Below are 22,829 nucleotides of genomic sequence, written 5' to 3' on the forward strand. Positions count from 1 at the left end.
AGATGTCGGTCTTTGAGCTCCTGAGGTAGCTTTGGGTTCTGGCTGTTGTTTGTGTCACTGATCATGACTCAGACACTAAATGTCTCAATACACGACTTTCAAGGTGTTATTTTTCTACGAGTCGCAGTGGACCTGTTGCCCCCACCTGTACTTGCATACTTGCCAGTTCCAGAGAAAGCGTAATCTCCAGTAGGCCTCCTATGACAGCTGCAGGACTTTTAAGACCTTTGGTACCAAAAAAAATTAGTTCAAATTGTTCTTGAATTGGAACTGCACTAAACTGATCATGTCAATGATGATTCTTCCACACACAAGAGTCAGTTGTGGAGTACACAGGTTTTTGTGCTGGGACTGATCCCTTTAAGCTTGTACACTCACCTTAGGCAATATTATTAGGAAGCACTGCATGAACTTCATTGCTATGCAGATGGCACCGAGGTGAGGTTTATTTATCTATGAAGTCAGACGAAACAAATCAGTTACTCAAACTCCAAGCACGTCTTAAGGACATAAAGACCTGGATTACTATTTTTTTCTGCCAATTTCTACTAAAGTTATTACATTTGGCTGTAAACACAGTGGAAACACACAATCTAACCACCAAGTTATTTTGGGTGACATTGCAGTGGCCAACAGTACGACTCTAACAAACCTTGAGTTAATTTCGATTAGAAAATTTCCTTTAACTCCTTCATAAAAAAAGTCTCCAGGATGGCTTTCTTTAGCTTGCACAATAACGTTATAATATTTTTATTTTTATTATTATAATTAGGGACATCCTGTCTGAGTGATGAGGAAAAACTAGTTCATGCATTTGTTACCTCTAAGATGAACTATTGTAATTCCTTATTATGAAGATGTCTCAAAAACTCTCTGAAAAACCTTTAGCTGACTCTAAACCCTGCAGCCAGAGTTCTGATTGGAAGCAGTAAGAGACAGTATTTGTCACATATTAGCTTTTCTTCAATGGCCCACTGTGAAATCCAAAGCTCTTAATGACCATTTTATTTCCCCCCAACTGTATCTAAGTGCTTGGAGAAAGGCAATCCAGCAGAAACTATGGATGTATACGTTTTTGTAGGACTTTCACCGTAATATTCCTTAAAATGACGTGTTGGATTTGCACTATATAAATACAATTGAACTGAAAACTTGGTGCTATTGATTTTTATAGCATCGCATCCGCAATTGGAGGTGGAATCAAAATCCCCAACAGGACTTTCATCCAGGAGACTGGGGCTTGTGGCTTGGTTGGATTTAAGATTGTGGAAAATATCATGCCCTACGTGAAAAATGACCTTTTCACAACTTTAGTTACATGGTAGAAGCTTGGTTAGGTTTAGGAACCAGAACTACGTGGTTGGGTTTAGGTTAAAATACAACCCTCACACAACACAGTTAAGGCTTCTCCCTCCATTTTCTGGGTTACTAGCTTGGTGGGTTTCGCCCCATCTACTATATGATTGATAAAGGAATGATGGAGAAATGCTGATTAGACACTAAACAAGTTTAGTTGTACAGGAGTGTGATTTGTAGACAGGGTGGACACAGAGGTTGGTGTGTGTGGTCTGGAATGACCTTGATCAGTGTGTGTTAGTTCACTGGTCTTGATTAGTAGTGCTGAAGACTGGACATACAAAGTTTTCACAAAACACTTTGTCGTAAAAAGCTAATTAATAAGAAATTAATTTCAAACTTTCTTGCCTTATTTGAAAATGAGCAACATGCTGTTATTACTACATTGATTTTTTTGCTATTTGTGAATTGATTTAGATTTGCAGAAGACAAGAGTTGTGATTCATCTTATATGAATAGACCTCCCCCGTTCTCCTCTTCTGTCATCTGTGGTCCTTGACTCTTGCTCCTCAGATGCTATTAATTTAATTGTGCACACTATCAGCCATTCAGTCATGGACAGAATCAGGCACTCACTGAATGGCTAACAAATAACCCTTCTAAAAAATAGCTTTATTCTGTTGAGGACAGTGTTGACAAGGTGTCTACAAAGAGCTTTTTAAGACCTGCATGCACACGGAGGGTTGCACCTAATATTGTGGCAGGAACAAGCTTTTTGGAACTATAGCGCTCCATTACATTCACACCCTCTGCACTACGCCAATGTTCCTGGCACTGAAGCCATTACCAGTTGCTCAGCGAGGACACAAGGCAAAAATCATCCTCCAGGCCATCCGTTGCTTTTCCTGAGATTCTGTATCGCTCCGGAACATCTTGAAATTCCTATAGTACACTTTCGAAAACAGTTCAAAGTAATGTAAAATATACTATACGCAATCATCCCACATCATTCGAATACAAATGGGCCAGCCTCCACCTTTTAGTCAGCCAAAAAGTGCTTTGTCATCCGTTCCGATCAGTGATAAACAGAAAGTAACCCTAAAAGTGGGTGTCCTCTTGCGGTCACATGAAGAAGTGCATATGAATTCTTCAGAGGAACTGTGACACTAGAATTGTACAAAATGGAGCAAGTGGTGAACAAAGCAGCACTTATATTTGTAACCCAAACCAAGGTCATTTAGTCAACCTAACCAAGTAGTGTTGATGCCTAAACTGAAAAACAGCAAATGAAACACGAGTCAAAATAAGACTTCATTTTAAAAATTCTACCATGACCACTGTTCGAGTTGGGACTCTGGCAAGTCCACTGACTTAAGAAGCCACGACCAACCACTCCAACCCCCTAATGTGGAGCTCGCTCTCTTTATGAAGTGTAAAATTGCTGACTGAGCCTACGAGTGAGTGAAAGAGGTCCGTACAGGCCCATGTGTATGGGAATAATGTGCAGTGATAATACTTGATGGTATGGCAACATCCGAAACAGGTGCTTTCCTAACTTGCAGTAGACAATCCCCCTAAAGCTAGATGAATGCTTTATTAGAGAAATGTCCTGGTGAGTGATAAGTTGGGAATGTGACCGTCTCTATCCCCATGTGACTATGGATAGGTAGGCACAGAGATGAAAGATGGAGCTTTGAGAAATGCTTCTGAATGCAGAAGTGGTCAAAAATATTTTAGGGAAAACAAACAAAAAAAATACAAAGCTTTGTGCCACAAATGAAATAACAAAAAGAGTTTCAGGGTTTGAAATACAATGATCAACACTGAAAATTGTCATATGCTGGAGCTTTCTCTAAAATGTCACCTTCAGCCTTTATTTTGAACTTTAATTAAAAACCTTGTGTTTTGGCCTTGCCGGAAACCAGTTGTCCTTTAGTGCAACGCTGCCTTTTACATGTTCTGTTCAGTGAAATAATAGTGTGTTTAGGAACTGTACCTTTAACACGGGTATGTGTGCTACAGGCTGTAATTGAATATATAATCTATTAACAGCTTGTGAGCTTCATGATTTAGTTTTTAGTTTTCATTGCCATTGAGGTGACGCTATTAAACCAAAAGTCACATCTTACCACATCAATTTACTGAATCAAACAAAGGACATGGGTGAGGACAGCAATTCATGCAAGCCTTTCAAAAGGTTTGTAATCATCCTTGGCTGGGATATTCACTTTAATGTCATTACAGGTTAGAAAACATCTGAAAGCCACAGTGCTAAATAATGCCGTGTCCTTGGTGTTGCCTAACAACCAGAGCTGTTTTGTCCTAACTGAATTACTATTCTTTTCAACGGTGAGGCCTGCTGCCATTATGGCTCATTCAGCCAAAGCTGGCGTGCTAGTGTGACTAAACAGAAACGTATGCTGTGAAATGTTTGACTGTGCCATGGTGAATTTGTTTCGTAATGATAAAGTAATTTTTAAAGCCAAATACAACGTTCAGTCGCAGCTTTAAAACTGCTGACGGATGAAATGCATAACATTGATCATCTCTGCTCAGTGCTCGAAAAGAAAAGCTTCTGGCATCATGTAGATGTTACTTTAACATGTTCCTCTCAGCTAAACATTGCTCCAGACCAAGCACACCTGCCCATACCAACAACACTCACCGGTGCCAGCAACCTCCCCTAACAAAACGATGCACCCGGCCCACCACAAAAACTACTCAGGAACAGCTCGAAGAACACAACAAAGAGTCCAAGCAGTTGAATTCCAAGCTTCTCAGATCCCATCCATGGGTTGCCCCTGAACTAACCTGATCGATGCAGGCGCCACCCTATAACCCACAGGACCCTCAAAGACCCACTATCGGCGTCCCAGTGGCAGACACCACAGGTTCTGCGTCCATGGCTTCATTAACAAGCAATTGAAGCAGTTTGATAACTCTTTTTGTGTTTGCTAGAAAAATAGCTGCAGCACTGACCTTGTCCAAAATCACAATCATGTGCAGTACTACAACACTTTAAACTTACAAGTCAATGCTTTTTTTCTTTTTTAAATCATTATTCCAGATCCTCCCCAACTCATTCAGAGTGCAGTGTATGTTTGGGAAGCACTGATTGCTTTTAGATGAGACAAGCAGGCAGCGCTCATCACTTCCAATTTGTCAGCGTTTAGAGTCAATCAGCACATTTACATGGTTCTTAATGGTTACAGACAGATCTGATTTGTTGCTAATTTCTTTTCATAAATGATGTCATCCAGATATGTACCCAAATCAACGGACAAACTCCTTGGTAGCAGTGGACTCAATGCTTTATATAAGTAATCAAGTGTAAAATTGCAAAGGACAGCTTTAAAAATTATGACAGCAAATAAGTGATATCATCTCTGTAAGTGATATCAAACAGAATAAAAAAATACATTTTAGTTGCAGACAGGCGACAGATTGAATTGATAAACCTAAACTCATGACCCCTACAGCAGGGGTTCTCAGCTGGTCTCACCCTGGGACCCACATTTTCCCATGGTCATTAAGTCACGACCCACTTTTTTTTTTAGAATCAAATCAAATTTGATTTGATTTTTTTAGAATTCAATATTCAATATATTTTTCTGTGCAACATGCATTTCAGAGCATATAACTATGCATAGTAACTGGACTATGACAGCTGCATGTGCAAAAAAAATAAATAAAGGCACAAAACAACATGTTTTCACTCCATTTTGAGCAAATTAATAAGAAACTAAGGAGGACTATGACAGCTGCATGTACAAAAGTGAATAAAATAAATATCAAAACTACTCGAAAATAAAGTTTTGGCCTAATCAGCTCATTTGTTGGAGTTAATGAGACAGTTCGGCACGTGTTCTACTCTTGATTTGAGTTTCAAAGTCTGGGGTGACAGTAGACAGAGCTGCTCTCAGATCATGCTCAGTGTCCAACCTGCTTCTCTGCTGTGACTTGAGCTGGACCAGGGTAGAGAAGCTACTGTCACACCAATAGGTTGAACTGAATGGTGAGATTGTTTTAGCTGCAGGAGTGGCGAGGGATGGATACTCAGCCGCCACATCTCTGCACCACAAGTGGGAAAGGCTTACCTCCCCACATCTCTTTCTCAGCGTCTGATCACATGACAGCTCCACCAGCTGATGCTCTCGTGCAGCCACATTTAGTTGTCAAACGGTTCTGCATACAGGGAGTTAGTTTCAGAGAGGAATGTGGCGATTTCTGATTTATGTATGTAAAAATGTGACAACATCTTGCCCCTCGACAGCCAGCGGACTTCTGAGTGCACAGGCTTTGTCGGGTTGGAAGTGGCGGGACACACAGGCAGCTTTGGGCAGCTAGTAATCGTTAGCGTCGTCATTGGCTGTGTTGTTATCACTACGTCCAGAGATTACACATTTGGTGACAGAATGGTTGGTTTATGGAAAGTAATGACTGATTTTCAGGACTTTTGACTTCCCTAAAATGCCTCTTTTTTTCCTCTTAAATCCAAAGTCCCTCAGATCGAGCTGTTCTTGTCGCTTGGCCATGGTGCTAAAATCGTAACACCGCAACTATGCCGCTCACTGACGTTGATGAAAAAGAAAAAAGAAAAAAAGAAACGTTGGGTCACATTCGCGCGTGCCTGCTGTCCCACAGTGTGAGATTATCAACAGAGCGGATGCGCGCGCAACTTGACGGCCAAAAGAAGGGTCCCTTTGAACGCAAATCCCCCTAAATATTGGAATAGTGGTTATATTTCCATTGTCAGAAATTCAGAATAGTAGTAATATTTCCACCTTCATGGGTAAAAATGGCTGGGGATGGAAAGGGGGGATGACCGTTTGAGAGGGGGGATGATTTTTAACATTTTTATTTCAGCAGGGATGCCATCCCCCCTCAACTCCAGCACTGCTTATATGTATGGGAATGATCTGTGATTTTGGCAACAGGTTATCAACGTCTGCATTGGGTGATTTTATAGCGTTGTACTGGGTCCAAAAAGCTAAAGGCACAACTATTCCAGAAGTACGTCTTGTTNTCAAGTGTAAAATTGCAAAGGACAGCTTTAAAAATTATGACAGCAAATAAGTGATATCATCTCTGTAAGTGATATCAAACAGAATAAAAAAATACCTTTTTAGTTACAGACAGGCGACAGATTGAATTGAAAAACCTAAACTCATGACCCCTACAGCAGGGGTTCTCAACTGGTCTCACCCTGGGACCCACATTTTCCCATGGTCATTAAGTCGCGACCCACTTTTTTTTAGAATTCAATATATTTTCCTGTGCAACATGCATTTCAGAGCATGTAACCATGCATAGTAACTGGACCATGACAACTGCATGTGCAAAAAAAAAAAATAAAGGCACAAAACAACATGTTTTCACTCCATTTTGAGCAAATTAATAAACTAAGGAGGACCATGACAACTGCATGTACAAAAGTGAATAAAATAAATATCAAAACTACTCGAAAATAAAGTTTTGGCCTAATCAGCTCACTTGTTGGAGTTAATAAGACAGTTCGGCACGTGTTCTACTCTTGATTAGAGTTTCAGAGTCTGGGATGACAGTAGACAGAGCTGCTCTCAGATCATGCTCAGTGTCCAACCTGTTCCTCTGCTGTGACCTGAGCTGGACCAAGGTAGAGAAGCTACTGTCACACCAACAGGTTGAACTGAATGGTAAGACTGTTTTAACTGCAGGAGTGACGAAGGATGGGTACTCAGCCATCACATTGCTGCACCACAAGTGCTGACCTCCCCAAATCTCTTTTTCAGCGTCTGATCACATGACAGCTCCACCAGCTGATGCTCTCGTGCAGCCACATTTCGTTGTCAAACGGTTCTGCATACAGGGAGTTAGTCTCAGAGAGGAATGTGGCGATTTCTGATTTATGTACGTAAAAACGTGACAACATCACGCCCCTCGACAGCCAGCGGACTTCTGAGTGCACGCAGGCTTTGTCGGGCTGGAAGTGGCGGGACACACAGGCAGCTTTTGGCTACTAAGACCAGTTTAGGTGTTTACCTTAGCGTTGAAAGCACCGTTTCCGTGCCATCTTGCATCCCAACATGAACACAAACTTGATGAATGAACGTCAGAGAAACTATGTTTACCATGCCTGTCAAAGTTTTTTCAAAATAAAAAAACAAGTCCAACCTGAAACGCACATTATATATTATTTATTTTTGACCAGCTGTCCGTGTCCCACCCAGAACAGGTCCGCGACCCACCAGTTGAGAACCACTGCCCTACAGTGAGGGAGTCTGGTGGCTCTGTTATGCTGTGTGGGCCGCTTTGCTGCCGTGGGTCACTGCAAACCAATACAAAGTTGTTCTGAATGATCACCTTTGTTGTTGTATGATAAAACATGTCTATCCTGATGGGAGCGGTCTTTTCCAGGACGACGCCCCCATCCACAGGGCAGGGTTTCTTAGTGAGTTGAAGTGCAATTTCATACTCATGGTACTTTGAGATCATTTGGTAATTCATCTCCTGAAGTGTGAAAGAAAACCTCACAAAGACTGAAAATGAAACTCTGAATCCCTTCAAGTCAGGTCAAGTTCATTTCAATTCAAATACAAAAAAATGAATGAACTGGTTTAAACAATTTACAAAATTTGAAAATTAATAACAAAAATTTACACAAATACACCAACACCTGAGATTTTTAAAACTTGCGGTGGCTAGCCTGAAAAGACAAAATAGGAAAAGTAAAATGGATAACTAATCTTTGTTTTTTTCAATAGCTGCCTACCTAGTTCTCCCCTAATTCACAGAAGTTTCCAAAGATTTTCATAATCATGTTTTTTGTGGTAAATTTTCCGGGCTCTTGCTTTTGGATCATGAGCTAGACAATGGCTCTGAAGCCAAGACCTGACATACACATCTGGTTTGAACACTTTCAATGGAGGGCCAACACACTTGATGAAAAGCAAGGCTGACGTGCTTTTTACTTCTAGGGAGCTTCTAGTTGTGGTTAAAATGTTCATGTGACTGAAGCCACGCTCACACTCAGCTGTGGAGATGACCAGTGTGTTCACAGCTTGAAAGAGGGGTTGTAGCTCTTCTGGCACTGCATCAACATCTGTAAGAAAACAGCATTGGCCAAATAAAGATAATTATAAATTTAGTTTTGCTCCCAAAGCAGGCACAAGGTTTTGAGAGACTGTTTAAAGTTATGCTCATACTAATAATGTTCATTCATACCTGTACGTTCTGACTTTACTCTTGTGACTACAGTATCTAACTTCTTCTTTCACTGTGATAAATGACGTTAATGTTGAATTCATTGCTTGTTGCTATAGCCTGGAGAATCCTAGACAAACGTAATCATGCTCCGCCCAGACTGATAAAAGCAAAACTAAACCTCATTGAGAAGCCAAACCCGAGTCAGCCAGTAACCGTTAGCGTCATCATTAGCTGTGTTGTTATCACTACGTCCAGAGATTACACATTTGGTGACAGAATGGTTGGTTTATGGAAAGTAATGACTGATTTTCATGACTTTTGACTTCCCTAAAATGTCACTTTTTTTCCTCTTAAATCCAAAGTCCCTCAGATCGAGCTGTCCTTGTCGCTTGGCCATGGTGCTAAAATCTATGCTGCTCACTGACGTTGATGAAAAAGAAAAAAGAAACGTTGTGTCACATTCGCGCATGCCTGCTGTCCCACAGTGTGGGATTATCAACAGAGTGGATGCGCGCGCAACTTGACGGCCGAAAGAACGGTCCCTTTGAACACAACTCCCCCTAAATATTGGAATAGTGGTTATATTTCCATTATCAGAAATTCAGAATAGGAGTAATATTTCCACATTCATGGGTAAAAATGGCTGGGGATGGAAAGTGGGGATGACCGTTTGAGAGGGGGGATGATTTTTAACATTTTTATTTCAGGAGGGATGCCATCCCCCCTCAACTCGAGCACTGCTTATATGTATGGGAGTGATCTGTGATTTTAGCAACAGGTTATCAACGTCTGCATTGGGTGATTTTATAGCGTTGTACTGGGTCCAAAAAGCTAAAGGCACAACTATTCCAGAAGTACGTCTTGTTTTGCCTGTGACTCACACAACCACAGGGCTTGACGTTAGTAGTTTGGCAGGAATGTAGTTGTCAACCAAAGTACTGGATAAACTGAAATTTTGACATGTGAAGTCCTTAATATTTAGCCTTACTATGAGTGTCTGTTGAAAGTTTCATTGCAATCTATCTTGTACAGATATTTCACAAGGTTAAGGAAAACACTGGCCTGCTGGGGGAGTAGTCTGCCTGCCAATAACGCAGGTTTCATCTTCTGGGAACAATGAACTACTCTGCAAGTTTTCAAGATAGTTCATTCAATAGTTTTATAGTTTAAAGTGGTAAACTTCCCCCACTTAGAGTTTAGTATTACATAAGACTGAGAAACAACAAATTGTTACTACTGAGACGATAGAACCACAAAAGCAATTTTTATCGGAAAATTGTCTTGAATTTAAAATAAGCTCTGATTATCTGAATTGTTCAGACTTTCTTTCTGTCAAATAAACTAAGAAACCTTTTTTCAGTGTTCAGTAGGAACTGCTATTTTTGAAATGCAGCTGTAAGCTCTGAATTCATATTAGATGGGCTGCAGAATAATTGTGTCAGGTGCCCTTTTTTTTTTATGACACTTGCGCTTCACTCATAAAATCTGAGTTCCTTGAACATTGAACTGCTGCACATTCCAGCTCAAAGTTTCAAAAATACAAATCAATATGTTCCAAACACCTCGTGAGATCAGTAGTGAATGTCATGATTACCAGCGTCTTATACTGTAGAGTGCACCTATAAACTTCTTTCTATTTTCAGGCTTAGCCCACTCACAGTCTTGGCAACAAACTGAAGCAGAGGCTTTGAGATATCACATATCGCATCACTCGAGTCTGCTGTGACACCAACACACTGCTGCATCATTCAGAAATGAACATGGGCTCTATGGCCCAGAATTTTCTCAAAGGGAGAGTGGGAGTCTGCACAGCCACAAATGAAATGGTATTGGATCAAAATTCATGTTAACATCCCAGTTATACGTAAATGAAAATGTTGACCTTTGTCCTTCAAATGAATAATCCTTCACTCATGCATTTCTTTAATTTGTATGCTGTGAAAAACGACTGTGTTGTGCTATTTATTGTTGCATACAGATAACATTTGAAAGAGGTGTGCATAAACATGGGCACAAGGATGCCTTGCAGCAGTTGTTTGTGGCTCCCTCCCAGTCTTCTACCCGTTTGACCTCTCTCTGTTTGCAGGATTGTGGGGTATCTGGCAAACAACCAACACTCAGTAGTGATGACACCTTTTAAAAGACTTGCAAATATCATACTTTATCCTTATCATACTTTAAACTAAACGTTCCCAGCTGATAGGCGGGTATGGCATCAGTGCATTCAGTACGCCTTTGAGTGAACCAGTGAAAGAGTGTGTGTAGTTGGTGATAAAACGTATTGTATTCTTCTCCAGCTTACCACTCAGCAAGCGACTCCCAGGAGGAGTCTCACCTTGCCTGCTTGCAAACTTCTAAACCCAACTGGAATCTGCATGGAGTCACATAGATTTGTTTCCATGGTGTTCGATTGCCCCATGCGGGTATGTTTCTATGGTTTTTGATTTTCCTGTGAGAGTCTGCCCTCCACAGATCTCCGCTAGTTTATTTTAACATGTCTCCACTGTGTTCAGCAGTATCACATGGATTCCTGCACCCTCAAACATGAATAGTGGTGTCAGTAGTGAATGCTAGACAGTGTGTTCTGCAATATTCTGTAAAATAACTTTTGTAGAATCTCTTAAATCATAAACATTGTACATTAAAAAAAAGTTTTCATATAATTACCGTCTGTTCTTTCAGGTATTTAAAAATAAAGGATAAATAGAAAAGGTTAAGATCACAATAAAAGTAAAATTTAATTTAATCTGATGAGCAGACCAGTTAAAAGAAGAACACAGCACGCAAAAACATTTAATTTCCGAGCTTCTAGATGTGAAGAGAGAACTTTTGCACACTGTTCTTTTGCTTGCATTAACTTTTATTGGAAGTACAACCTGTCAGATCAGGGACTTATTCGCTGACGGCTCATAGTTCCTGAGTGGCCTCACCTGAGGATCTATCTGCCTTGTTTTTGCTCTCCGGATGAGAGTCTAAGGTTATGTTTCCAGGAAAGTTTATTGCAAGTAAAAGGACAGTATGCAGTCGTTCTCTGTGCTCTTACCTATGGATTTATCCTCCTACACACCTGTCTACAAGAAACTGTAGGTGTGCATGAGCCAATACAGTCAAAGTTTATCGATGTGCCTTTGACTGACAACAGATAAGCAAATATGCTGGCAGGTTCTAAAATATCTCACAGCTATAAGCCACTATATTCCTTATTTTTGTTTTAACAGCGGATACAATTACATTGTGCAAAATGAAATGACTTGTTTGCACTTAGCCCCTGACTGAATTTTGCCATCATTCAGCCTGCTGTGTTGGTATTACAGCCTGCAACTTCACTGTTTGGTTCTCTCTCACTGCTCTCGTTAGTGTCTGGACATGTGGTGCAGGTAGCTGTTGAGAGTTGAAAAAGAGTGATAAACCCTACTAAAATGCCAGATATTTCCCTTTGGTGGACAGCATGAAGCGCAAAGGGGATGGAGTATTGCTCTTACTTTTGTCAGCCAGAAACATCACTCATCAAAGAAATGATAAAGTTCCTCTGGAACTGATGGATATGTAAGTATGCATTAAGTGTTAACATTAGAGTGAAGAGTTCACCAATCATGTTTACAAAGTTGAAACCCTGCAAAATTAAACATGGACTAACCCTGAGCAGCATATTCCAAAAACCTAAAAACCAACAACCCTGGATGACTGCAGAGGTGTGCTGGCTGCTGACGGCCCGTGATGCAGCCTTCAGGGTGGGAGACAGGACTGCTCTTCACTCAGCCAGATCTGAGCTCCCAAAAGGGATCAAGGCTGCGAAACGCACCTATGTACAGAATATCCAGGAACACCTCTGTGACACAGGAAATACCAGAAGGATGTGGCAGGAAGTCCAGGCACTGACGGGCTACAAGACCAGGCAGGGGGTCGACGACGATGACGCTTCTCTTCCAGACAGGCTCAACAACTTCTTTGCACGCTTTGAAGTATCGAACCCGACAATCAGAGAGAGGGCTGGTCCTTCTCCTTCATCTATCAGGCCAGCTTTAACCATCAGCGCAGCAGACACACGGAGGACCCTAGCCGGGGTCAACCCACGAAAAGCAACAGGACCGAGCAACATCCCAGGACGTGTGCTCAGAGTCTGCGCTGACGAGCTGGCAGATGTGCTGACTGACATTTTCAACATCTCCCTCAGTCAGGCCATTGTCCCCAGATGCTTCAAAACATCCACCATAGTTCCAGCGGCAAAGAGATCAGTTGTAGCCTGTCTGAATGACTATCGCCCCATCACACTGACACCGATTGTGATGAAGTGTTTTGAATGGCTCGTCAAATCACACATCGCCTTCCTGCATCACTTGACGCCCTTCAGATCGCATACCGTCCCAACCACTCCACAGAGGATGCAATATCCACCACCTTGCACTCAGTCATCACCCACCTGGAAAATAAAGACACCTATGCTAGAATCCTGTACATTGATTTCAGCTCAGCGTTTAATACTATCATCCCCCAGAGACTAATAGACAAACTCCTCCTACTCGGCCTGGATACCGCCACATTTCTCTGGGTCCTGGACTTTCTGACCGAAAGACCCCAGTCTGTCCGAGTCGGAAAGAACATCTCCAACTCCATCACGCTGAGCACTGGATCTCCTCAAGGCTGTGTACTCAGTCCACTGTTGTTTACACTGCTAACACATGACTGTGCAGCCACACATGAGGGGATCCAGATCATCACGTTTGCTGATGATACCGCCGTAGTCAGACTTATTCATGAGAACAAATAATCAATGTATAGAGATGAAGTGAAACACCTAGAGGGCTGGTGCAGCAAGAACAACCTGCTGCTCAACATGGACAAAACGAAGGAGATAATCATCGACTTCTGGAGGTCACGTCCTGAGCATGCTCCCCTCAGCATCAGCGGCTGTACAGTGGAGAGAGTGGAGAACATCAAGTTCCTCAATTGCAGATCTCACAGGACCTGAGCTGGAATAAGAACACCGCAGCGATCATCAAACGATCCCAGCAGAGACTGCATTTCCTGAGGAAGCTGAAACAAGCTTCCCTCCCTGCCAGCATCCTCAGGACTTTTTACAGAGGTGTGGTGGAGAGCATTCTGACATCCTGCATCTCAACATGGTGCTCCAGCTGCAGTATGTCAGACAGGAAGGCCCTGCAGAGGATAGTTGGAGGAGCTGAGAGGGTCATCAGAGTTTCCCTCACCTCTATCCAAGAACTTTTCCAGAAGCGCTTCAGGAGCAGGACCCTGAACATTGTCAGGGACTCCTCACACCCTCTCCATAAACTGTTTGAACTGCTACCATCAGACAAACGTTTGCGGAGCATTAAAGGAAGAACCTCCAGAATGATCAACGGCTTCATTCCACAAGCTGTCAGAATGCTGAACTGCTGATCCCAGATATGCAAACACTTCTTTATTTAAATTGCTTTAAGTTATTGGATCCTGAAGAAACACTCTTTCATTTCGTCTGTACTACGACAATAAACTTGATTTGATTTGATTTGATGTTTGTGACAGTGGAGAGGAACAACTCCCTTTTATTAGGCAGAGACCTCCAGCAGAACTGGGCGCAGGGAGAGCAGCCATCTGCTTGAACCAGTTGGGGTGAGGGTGAAAGGGAGAAAGAAAAGAATAGCAGAGAGAAACAGACAGACAACAAACAGAGACCATAAACACTGAACAGATTGGTGGGACCAGTAGACACACATTAGACCTGTGCAGCTCCACAGCCACAAAAACCTGCAGAGAGGTACAGAGAGGACGGAGCACAAACTATGCAAGAGAGAGGACACAAAGTTAATAACATAGGCATAAAAATGCACAGAGGAAATGACAAGAAAGACCACACATAGAGATGTGGAGATCTAAGCATATTTATATCTATGCAATGATTTCATTGCATGGATATTAACATATCTTGCCACCTGTGTGTATGTGGACACTTCAGCGAAAAAAAATAATGACATTCATCTCTGTCAGGCGCTGAGCATATATATTTTTTTCAAATTCATACAGTCATATAGTTTCCCACCATCATAATTCTGATATTGCCAGACACCAGATAAACTTCCTTACACAATTATGAAGAGATATCTCTTCTGCCAGCATTCTATAAAACAACACAATATGATTTCCTCCCCCCTCGCTAGAACGGCTAATATATTTTTAAAAATTGCAAATATTATCATATCAAATGATGGAAGATACTGCAAGTCTGACTATCCCTTATAATGATCAAGGTAGGAGCCTAAGAGCTGACTGTCATTACCCTGCAAATAGCCCAGGGCTTACTTGGTTAAAAATGAGCTCATAACAGTTCAGATAGTTGACTAATAGTTTAAGTAAAGGCAAAATGTCCAACATTCTATGTTTCTAGGGGCTGCAAGGTGGAGCGGTGGTTAGCACGGTTTGCCGGTTTGCATCCCGGTGAGGACACCTGAGATCTTTCTGCGTGGAGTCTCCATGTTCTCCCCGTGCAGCGTGGGTTCTCTCCAGGTTCTCCCGCTTCCTCCCACACAGTCCAAAGACATGCTGAGGTTAATTGGTGATTCTAAATTGTCCATAGGTGTGAATGTGAGTGTGCTTGGTTGTCGGTCTCTAAGTGTAGCCCTGTGATAGACTGGTGACCTGTCCAGGGTGTCCCCTGCCTTCACCCTGGGATAGACTCCAGCCCCCCACGACCCTAGTGAGGATTAAGGGGTGTATAGATAATGGATGGATGGATTCTGTGTTTCTAGCTTTTCAAAATATGAGAATTTGTTGCTTGTTATTGCAGTCTCTATACCTTTAGAGTTTTGGATGTTTGTTGGAATGCAAAATCGCTATTGATTAATAAATTAAACACATTCATTTATTGGTGAAATACTTTATATTGAATTTGGCATAATGTATATGTACCTCTTCTTTAGTATGCATGACTTGTGCTCATTCACACTGTGTTCTATGATGTGTAGGAAATAACATGCATGTTTTTTGTTGCTGTTTACACCGTTGGTCCTGGCAAGATGGGCATGTATAATGCTGGTTCGTGTCTATGCTGAATAGCAGCAGCATTGCTTGTGAAATGTCTCTCTGTCAGAGCAGTGAAGGAGCATCCATTGTTATTAAATATTCACGGATTCTTGGATAATACAAAAAGGCTTCCAGGCAGATTTGTAATTCAAATTGGACCTTGAGGATGTGTTTTATCCTCAGCATCCTGCAGTGAGGCTGCAAGGCAAACAACTAAAATTTTAATGTCAACTTTGTGACATTAAGTCGTGAAAGTTGTATTCTGGCATGTGCAAACCTATGTCCACATGTGTGTGTCATGGTGGGTGTGCCAAACTGGCGTCTTTGTGCTCTTGTTGTTTTTGTTTTGTTGTTACATAACTGGAGCAGCACCTTCTGCTTTTACCCCCACCTCAAATTTCACTTCACCCCAGCCCAATTATTCTGAAGCTTGTTTGGCTGCTGAATATGCTTCAGACCTCCGCCTTTGGTCCCAGGTTAGTTCACCCTCATGTTTTATTGATGCATTGTTGTTATTTGTTTTTCTTCTGGTTCCCTCTGCGTCGGTGGCGAAGTGACGCACTCCCTACGCAAATAACCTCAAAAACAACATCAGCGCATAGGGGACAGATGAGGGCACAGTGGAACAATAAAACTAACATTCTCCATTTTGTTAATTACTGTATTGTTCCTGCAATCTGTACGGAGAATAAGATGCAAAAACATTCGGTTGGATCAGTGTCATATATTTTTAAAGTTCTGATTCTCTTCTTAGGTTTCACTCAGTCAAATCCAGCTCACTAAAAGGGATCAGATTTACACTGTGTAGTTATTGATTTATTAAATGCATTACATTCGACAGCTCGAGTGAAGTCCAAAGGAAAAGACTTGACATTGTGTTTATTTTAAAGCTAGACCTCAAACGAGTAGTGTGTTTGTGAAAAGCAGATCCATGAAGAGGGACAATAGAAGAGATCAGAGTTGGTGAAGGAATCTCCAGAGATGATCTAAAGATCAGGAGGTGACTGAGGAGGTGGAAAATTACATGATATTCAGTCTGAAAGCAAGCTCACGGTGACGTCAGGGCTATTCAGAAATCAGCCTCAAAAACTAATTTTGTTTGGAGGCTGTGGGAAGAAAGTTCATTGGACAGACATGGTGACGTACAGAATTTGTGAATGAGAGGAGCTTTTAGAGCGTAGGAAAGTGGGAAATGCCTCCAAATTGAATTACTGAGCTGGAAACTGAATAAAGAGAGTGAGAGAGAGATTTGCTTGTGTTGAACATAAATGTGAAAGAGTACATTCCACACTGTACTTTCACAAAAACTCACACAACTTTGTTTTTTTTCCTTTGGTAGTCGAGGGCTTCCCCTTTATTTTTGCTCACAGCTTCACAACCTGTCAGTGCTCAGAGTGTATTTGAGGTACTTTTAATAGCTGCAGGCAGTGAAAATGAATTGGTAGTTACATATTTCAGCTGTGACATTTTGATATAGTCTGGTACCAGGCCTCTCCTCACTAAACATGCAGATACAGGCAGCAGAAAATATTTAGTTGAGGAAGTTTACAGAGGATTTAACTGTCGTACAATTCTTGCTGATGCTCTCCTTTAAAAATATTCTGTCACATAGTTTAAATATTGAAAACTAATGATCAACCTTGTGCATGTGTTACATGTATGTTAGGTGTTACTACGATTATCCTCGTAGCATCATATTACAAACAAATTTAGGATATTCACAATCTGCATCACACGATTGATATAATGTGAAAGTACACTGATCACTGCAACATTAAAACCACGAACAGTCAAACTGCATTGCAATGAGCTTTTTGTTACAAAGCAATGTGCACTTTCTGAACCTCGTTTCCTGACATTCACAAGGCTCTTACTTTGACATTTTAAGTAATACCCCAGCATTTTTGCAGACAAAGCCCATCCTCTCTATAGTATACACACTCCCCAGTACTACCTTTCCCAGTAGGACAATGCGCCTCGAAACACTGCAGAAAGTCAGGATAGACTCAAGAAACACGACAAAGAGCCTAAGACATTGAGCCAGCCTCCCAATGCTCCAGATCCCAGTCCAGTCGAGCATTTGCAGCATGTGCCAGGATAAGCCAAATCTATGGCAGCTGCACTTCACAACCTTTGGGATCCAAAGGATCGACAGCCAATGTCATGTCACAAGACATTAAAGAACACCCTCAGAGGTCCCCTGACCATGCCCAGACTGTTAGAGCTGCTGTTTGCTAGACAAAAGAGAATCTACACACATTTAGCCAGGTGGATTTAATTGTGACGGATGAGTATAAATGTCATTAACACTGTAAGGACTAGTAAATTAATCAACTAGTCAGTTGCACGAATGGTCTTGACAAATTTTACCATCCATCCATTATCTATTCACCGCTTAATCCTCACTAGGGGCTGGAGTCTATCCCAGCTGACTCAGGGTGAAGGCAGGGGACACCCTGGACCAGTCGCCAGTCTATCACAGCTACACTTAGAGACAGACAACCAAGCACACTCACATTCACACCTACTGACAATTTAGAATCACCAATTAACCTCAACATGTTTTTGAACTGTGGGAGGAAGCCGGAGAACCCGGAGAGAACCCACGCTGCACGGGGAGAACATGCAAACTCCACACAGAAAGATCCCAGGCATCCTAACCTGGATGCAAACCGGAGATCTTGTAGCCGTGAGGCACCAAGCCACTGTGCAGCCTGTTGTAACAATCAGTTTAGTTAAAATATATATATATATATATGAAGGAGAAAAAAAACTGTTTGTCTTTTCCTTTCAGGAAATATTTCAATAAATTGAAATGAACCCAAAAACTATATTCACAAAGGTATACGACTACAGCAACATAAAGAAAAATAAAATAAAATAAAATAAAAATAAAACAACATACATAGAAACATACAGTGTATACACCCCTAATACTATAATTATTGTGTTTGCCAAAAACTGTGGATGAGTACAGACTTGTTTTTCCATCCGGTTGCTGTAATCCAAAGTCATGTTGCCGGACTACACAATGATTTGATTTCAGCAGACTTTATGAATCCAGGTTCCACTAAAAACACACGCTGTGTGTTTGAATTCAAGCCTGGTGGATTATAAATCAGCCCACAGGCTCTGTTCTGGTGTCTGGCTGTAACATTCAGCCTGTGTGTTACAATATGCTGAACTGGGGTGTGACAGCAGAGTGACAGAAAAAGCTAATTGGTCCATCTGATGTGTCAGCACAGTGGTAGGCTCAGCAGAGAAACGGCGAATAGGGAGCAGCGTCTGCCAGCCTCTTAACACCTGCGCTGCTGGACCGATAATGGGGACCAAGTCAATGACAAGTCAAATGCAGTTCAGCAAGGCTGAATAAACCTGCAGAGCTGTTGGTTTGGAGATTGTTTCATGATCCTCTGACTGACACATGAGGTCAAATAGCAGGGCAGTGGGAGTTGCTGGTGGTACACAGAGGTATAAAATTCACCTCAGGGCTCTTGAGTTCAAAACTTTTCAGTTTTCAAAAAAGTTTTTCTCTTTTTCGGAAAAATCCTGTTTCAAATTCTGCATGCGTCTCTGTCTGCACACTACGGCTGGTAGATAAGAAAATATACATATACTTATTCTACAAAAATCCCCAATGAAGAGGGAAATGTGAGTGAGTATTTTCTGGCAATGCACAACGATAGATCACAGAAACAAGGTCCTGATCCCGAGTCCCTAGGTTGAATATATTGGTAAACATGTGTCAGTTCTTTGTGGTATATTTTCCAATAAAACCTCACTTTGATCTTCCTGTAAAACATTTTTGATGACTCCTCTGACTCTGGGGCTGTTGCATAAATGTTGCCCATCAAATGCAATTTGTAGTAACAAGCCAAACTGTGAGAGCAATATCTTATAATCCACATCTCACTGTAGTTCCTAAGCCATGCCCACTGTGGAGCCAATCAAACCTGTGGCACTTCATGTTTTTCCTCGTGAACTAAACCCTGCGTCTGTGAGAACAGACTTCACAAATCTTAAAAATGCACAGAGGGGCTTGTCAAGTTAAACTAGCCTAGGTGCCTGTTAGGGCAAAATAGGCAACTGTGCCAAGGCCACAGACGTCCAGTGGCCTCAAAAGTGCCAGCTGCAGTGTCCATCCACTGCTCTATACGGGGTAGACTAATTGCAATCTATGCCACTAAAGTACATTAATAAGTTAAGCAGCATTCCTAGTGTAGCTGCCCTGTTTTGTAGTGATTCGTCAAAATCTAGCTTTGCCGCTTTAATTTTGCTTACATGGTTATCGGCTTCATTAATTATCACAGTCACACCAAGAAGCTGAGGTCAGTTACTCTAAATATTACTCTGATATTTTCATGGCTTCTTCAGCATCGGGGGGCTGGTTGGGACTGAGCTACTGCGTTTCGTGTTCTGTATGGGGATACAAACAAAATACACGAATCAGCCACCACATTAAACCACTGGCAGGTAAAGATAATGACATTGCAATGTAATGTTCTGCTGGAAAACCTTGTATTTTGACATTCATGTAGATGTTACTTTGACGCATTCCACTCATCTAAATATTGTTCCAGATCAAGTACTACTCAAGTAGCATTTTTTTTTTCTTAACATACTTGAGACAAATTGTGAACCAGAAAAGAAAGACAAGCAGAAGTTTTACAAACACATTGGAGATTATTGAGATCTTCATAGGAATGAATGCAGTTCTGGTTGACTAGCAGAACAATTTGGTAATGAGGCATCAGGAGAAATGGCATTGTGCAATCTAAATATTACAAAACCCTTTGAAGCAAATTTAGCATTTTAAATATTTGGCTGCATTTAAAAAGCTGACTTGAGCATGAACAGTATATTTACAAAGGATGCATGACCTGAAGTGGAGGTTCAACAGGAACCCCAAAGCTAATTTTTGCCATAATAAGGGATGATGTGGGGGTTTTGAGGTTAAAGCACACCATTAAGCAAATTGATGATATAGAAGAATATAGAAATTGCTTTCATCAAGCAGATTTGAGATGAAGTATGAGCTGAGTTCGCGTAGCTGCAAACATTTCTGTCACTGGGACAGTTTCAGTCACAAAGAAAAACTGGATGTATGTGATGCCAGTTACATAATCAGTGTATCTGTTCTTGTGTGTGTCACAGATACACAAAAGTCATGAAAATACGATGTGATACATGTTATTTTGTCAAATCCTCCACACATGATCACTCCATTCAGTCATTGTTTGTGTTTGTATTCCGACATACCTGCTGTTTGCCACTGAGCAGCAGCAGCTGGAAGACAAGCCCGTCTCAAGGGCACCTATGACTTTTCTAGCGACTCGGAGGATTTGAAAAGACGCAAACCACTCGGCGGAACTGCTTCTCCAGCCTTCAGACATAACCTTCGATTCCTAAGCTCTGAAAACGTGGATCAGACTGTAGAAATAACTTTAAGGTTTTGCTAATTTTGCCTTAGTTCACACTAAATACCTCATGTATACACACATCACAACAGCACATCTGTTCCTCCGGGACAGTTCAGACCAAAGTATACCTATTTTTAGATGTGTGGTTGACCTCAAGTTAAAAATGAGCTCGTTTTGATTGTATGATTTGAGTCCCAGACTGGCTTTGCATCAGCCTTGAAATTTCCTGCGCATCTGGCAGCAATCTCTCTATAACGTATTTGTTATGTTATCTCTAGCGACATGAATTTGATCGAGGTTTTTCTCCTTGAAGCGAATGCTTTGTTCCCCCACAATGACAGACTCATCTGAATATATGATTCATTTACAAAACAATACATATTAATAGCTTTATAAAGAAGCCAGGACGTCCTTTCTGCATTTCATACTCAGAGTCCTGTTTTACATTTCCGTGGATAAAACATACAGAATAGATCACCCTCAATTTTCTTCCTGTACTCTTTCCCACTGTATCCTCTTTATCCTCTGTTCTAGCCACCTCCACCAGACATGTTTATTTATAACAATGCCTCTTGTGCAAACAAGCGATTGGCAAGTTGAACACTGAGTAGTTGAGAAGCAGGTTCAAAGACGTCAGACGCAGCAAAGTCTTTAAAAAGCATACTTTGTGGTGGGTCTTTAGATCCCACCCAACCACTGGAAGGCTCGGGTAATAAAGCACTGCCCAGCGGAGGCCTCCGGGGATGGGCCGCTGCGTGTGTGACTCATCCTCCGAGGCTGATCTCGTTCTGGTTCTTTCCATTAATAACCATCTGAGCCCATCTGAACTCCGGTTTCTAATAGCTTCACACCCTCTACTTGGCCCAGAAAAGAAATCATCCATCCTAAACGGTGTAGCCCAGAGGCATGAGAATGAAGCCACCCTCTGTTTACCATTTTATGCAAATTTCAAGTCCATTTAGTTTAGATATACCTTTAGTTGCAAAGTGCGGTTCTTATTCTGTACTTTTAGGCCAAGTTATGAAACAGGACAGACGCACAGCAGCGATATCAAAATGGTTGTTATCATTAAAAATAAAATGCATAGGAAATGAGTTGTGTTGAGGGCAGACATACACGATTTAAAACGGATGCAAAGTGTTTGATGCAAGTCTGCATGTAAATACATTCAACATACAAAGCACGCGTGTCGGCTGCATACCTGTCTAAAATATGATTCATAAAATAAATACAGGGCCATGATTCATGAAGTACATTCTGTTCTGGGAAAACCAGCAGAGTGAAGCCCACTTGTTTACATGGTAAAGTGTAAACAAAAAATGCTCACTCAATGTGTCATGAAATAGCTGGGGTTTTTTTCGTTTTCTTTTTTTGGTACAGTGTATTGTATTACTGCCAGTGTGAAACTGGAGAGAGCAGGAAAGGAGGATTCCCACATTCTGTGATGATGCCCATGGTGTCTATTTATGTCTCTGTGTGGGCAAAATTAATGAAATATTACCAGTGTCACAGTTTTTCAAACCCATCAGATCCACAGAGACAAGTATAATGAATGTAGGTTGTGCTGATAGATTGGTATTAAAAAGCTGCTTGACAGTGTCAGCCATGACTGTTGCCTTTGGAAGAAACTTTTACTTTATACTTACAGCCTTAACTTTGGTTTCCTCATTCTTCATGCATGGCTAATTTTAAGTACTGCTTCAGAAAATGTAGCAGTCATGACCTTTTTGTGAAAACAGCTCATCAACTGTCAAATAATAATGCGCACAACATCTAGAAAAGTGAATTACTCTTTCAGTTTTAAATCTAACAAGCTCTATGCATGGAAATGCAGTGAATCAATATAATAAATGTGGGAAAGGTTTCTGTGTATGTTTAATTCACATTTTGTTTGTATAGTCCTTACTTGCA

The sequence above is a fragment of the Stegastes partitus genome, unplaced genomic scaffold (assembly GCF_000690725.1).
Source record: "Stegastes partitus isolate 25-593 unplaced genomic scaffold, Stegastes_partitus-1.0.2 Scaffold513, whole genome shotgun sequence".
NCBI lineage: Eukaryota > Metazoa > Chordata > Actinopteri > Pomacentridae > Stegastes > Stegastes partitus.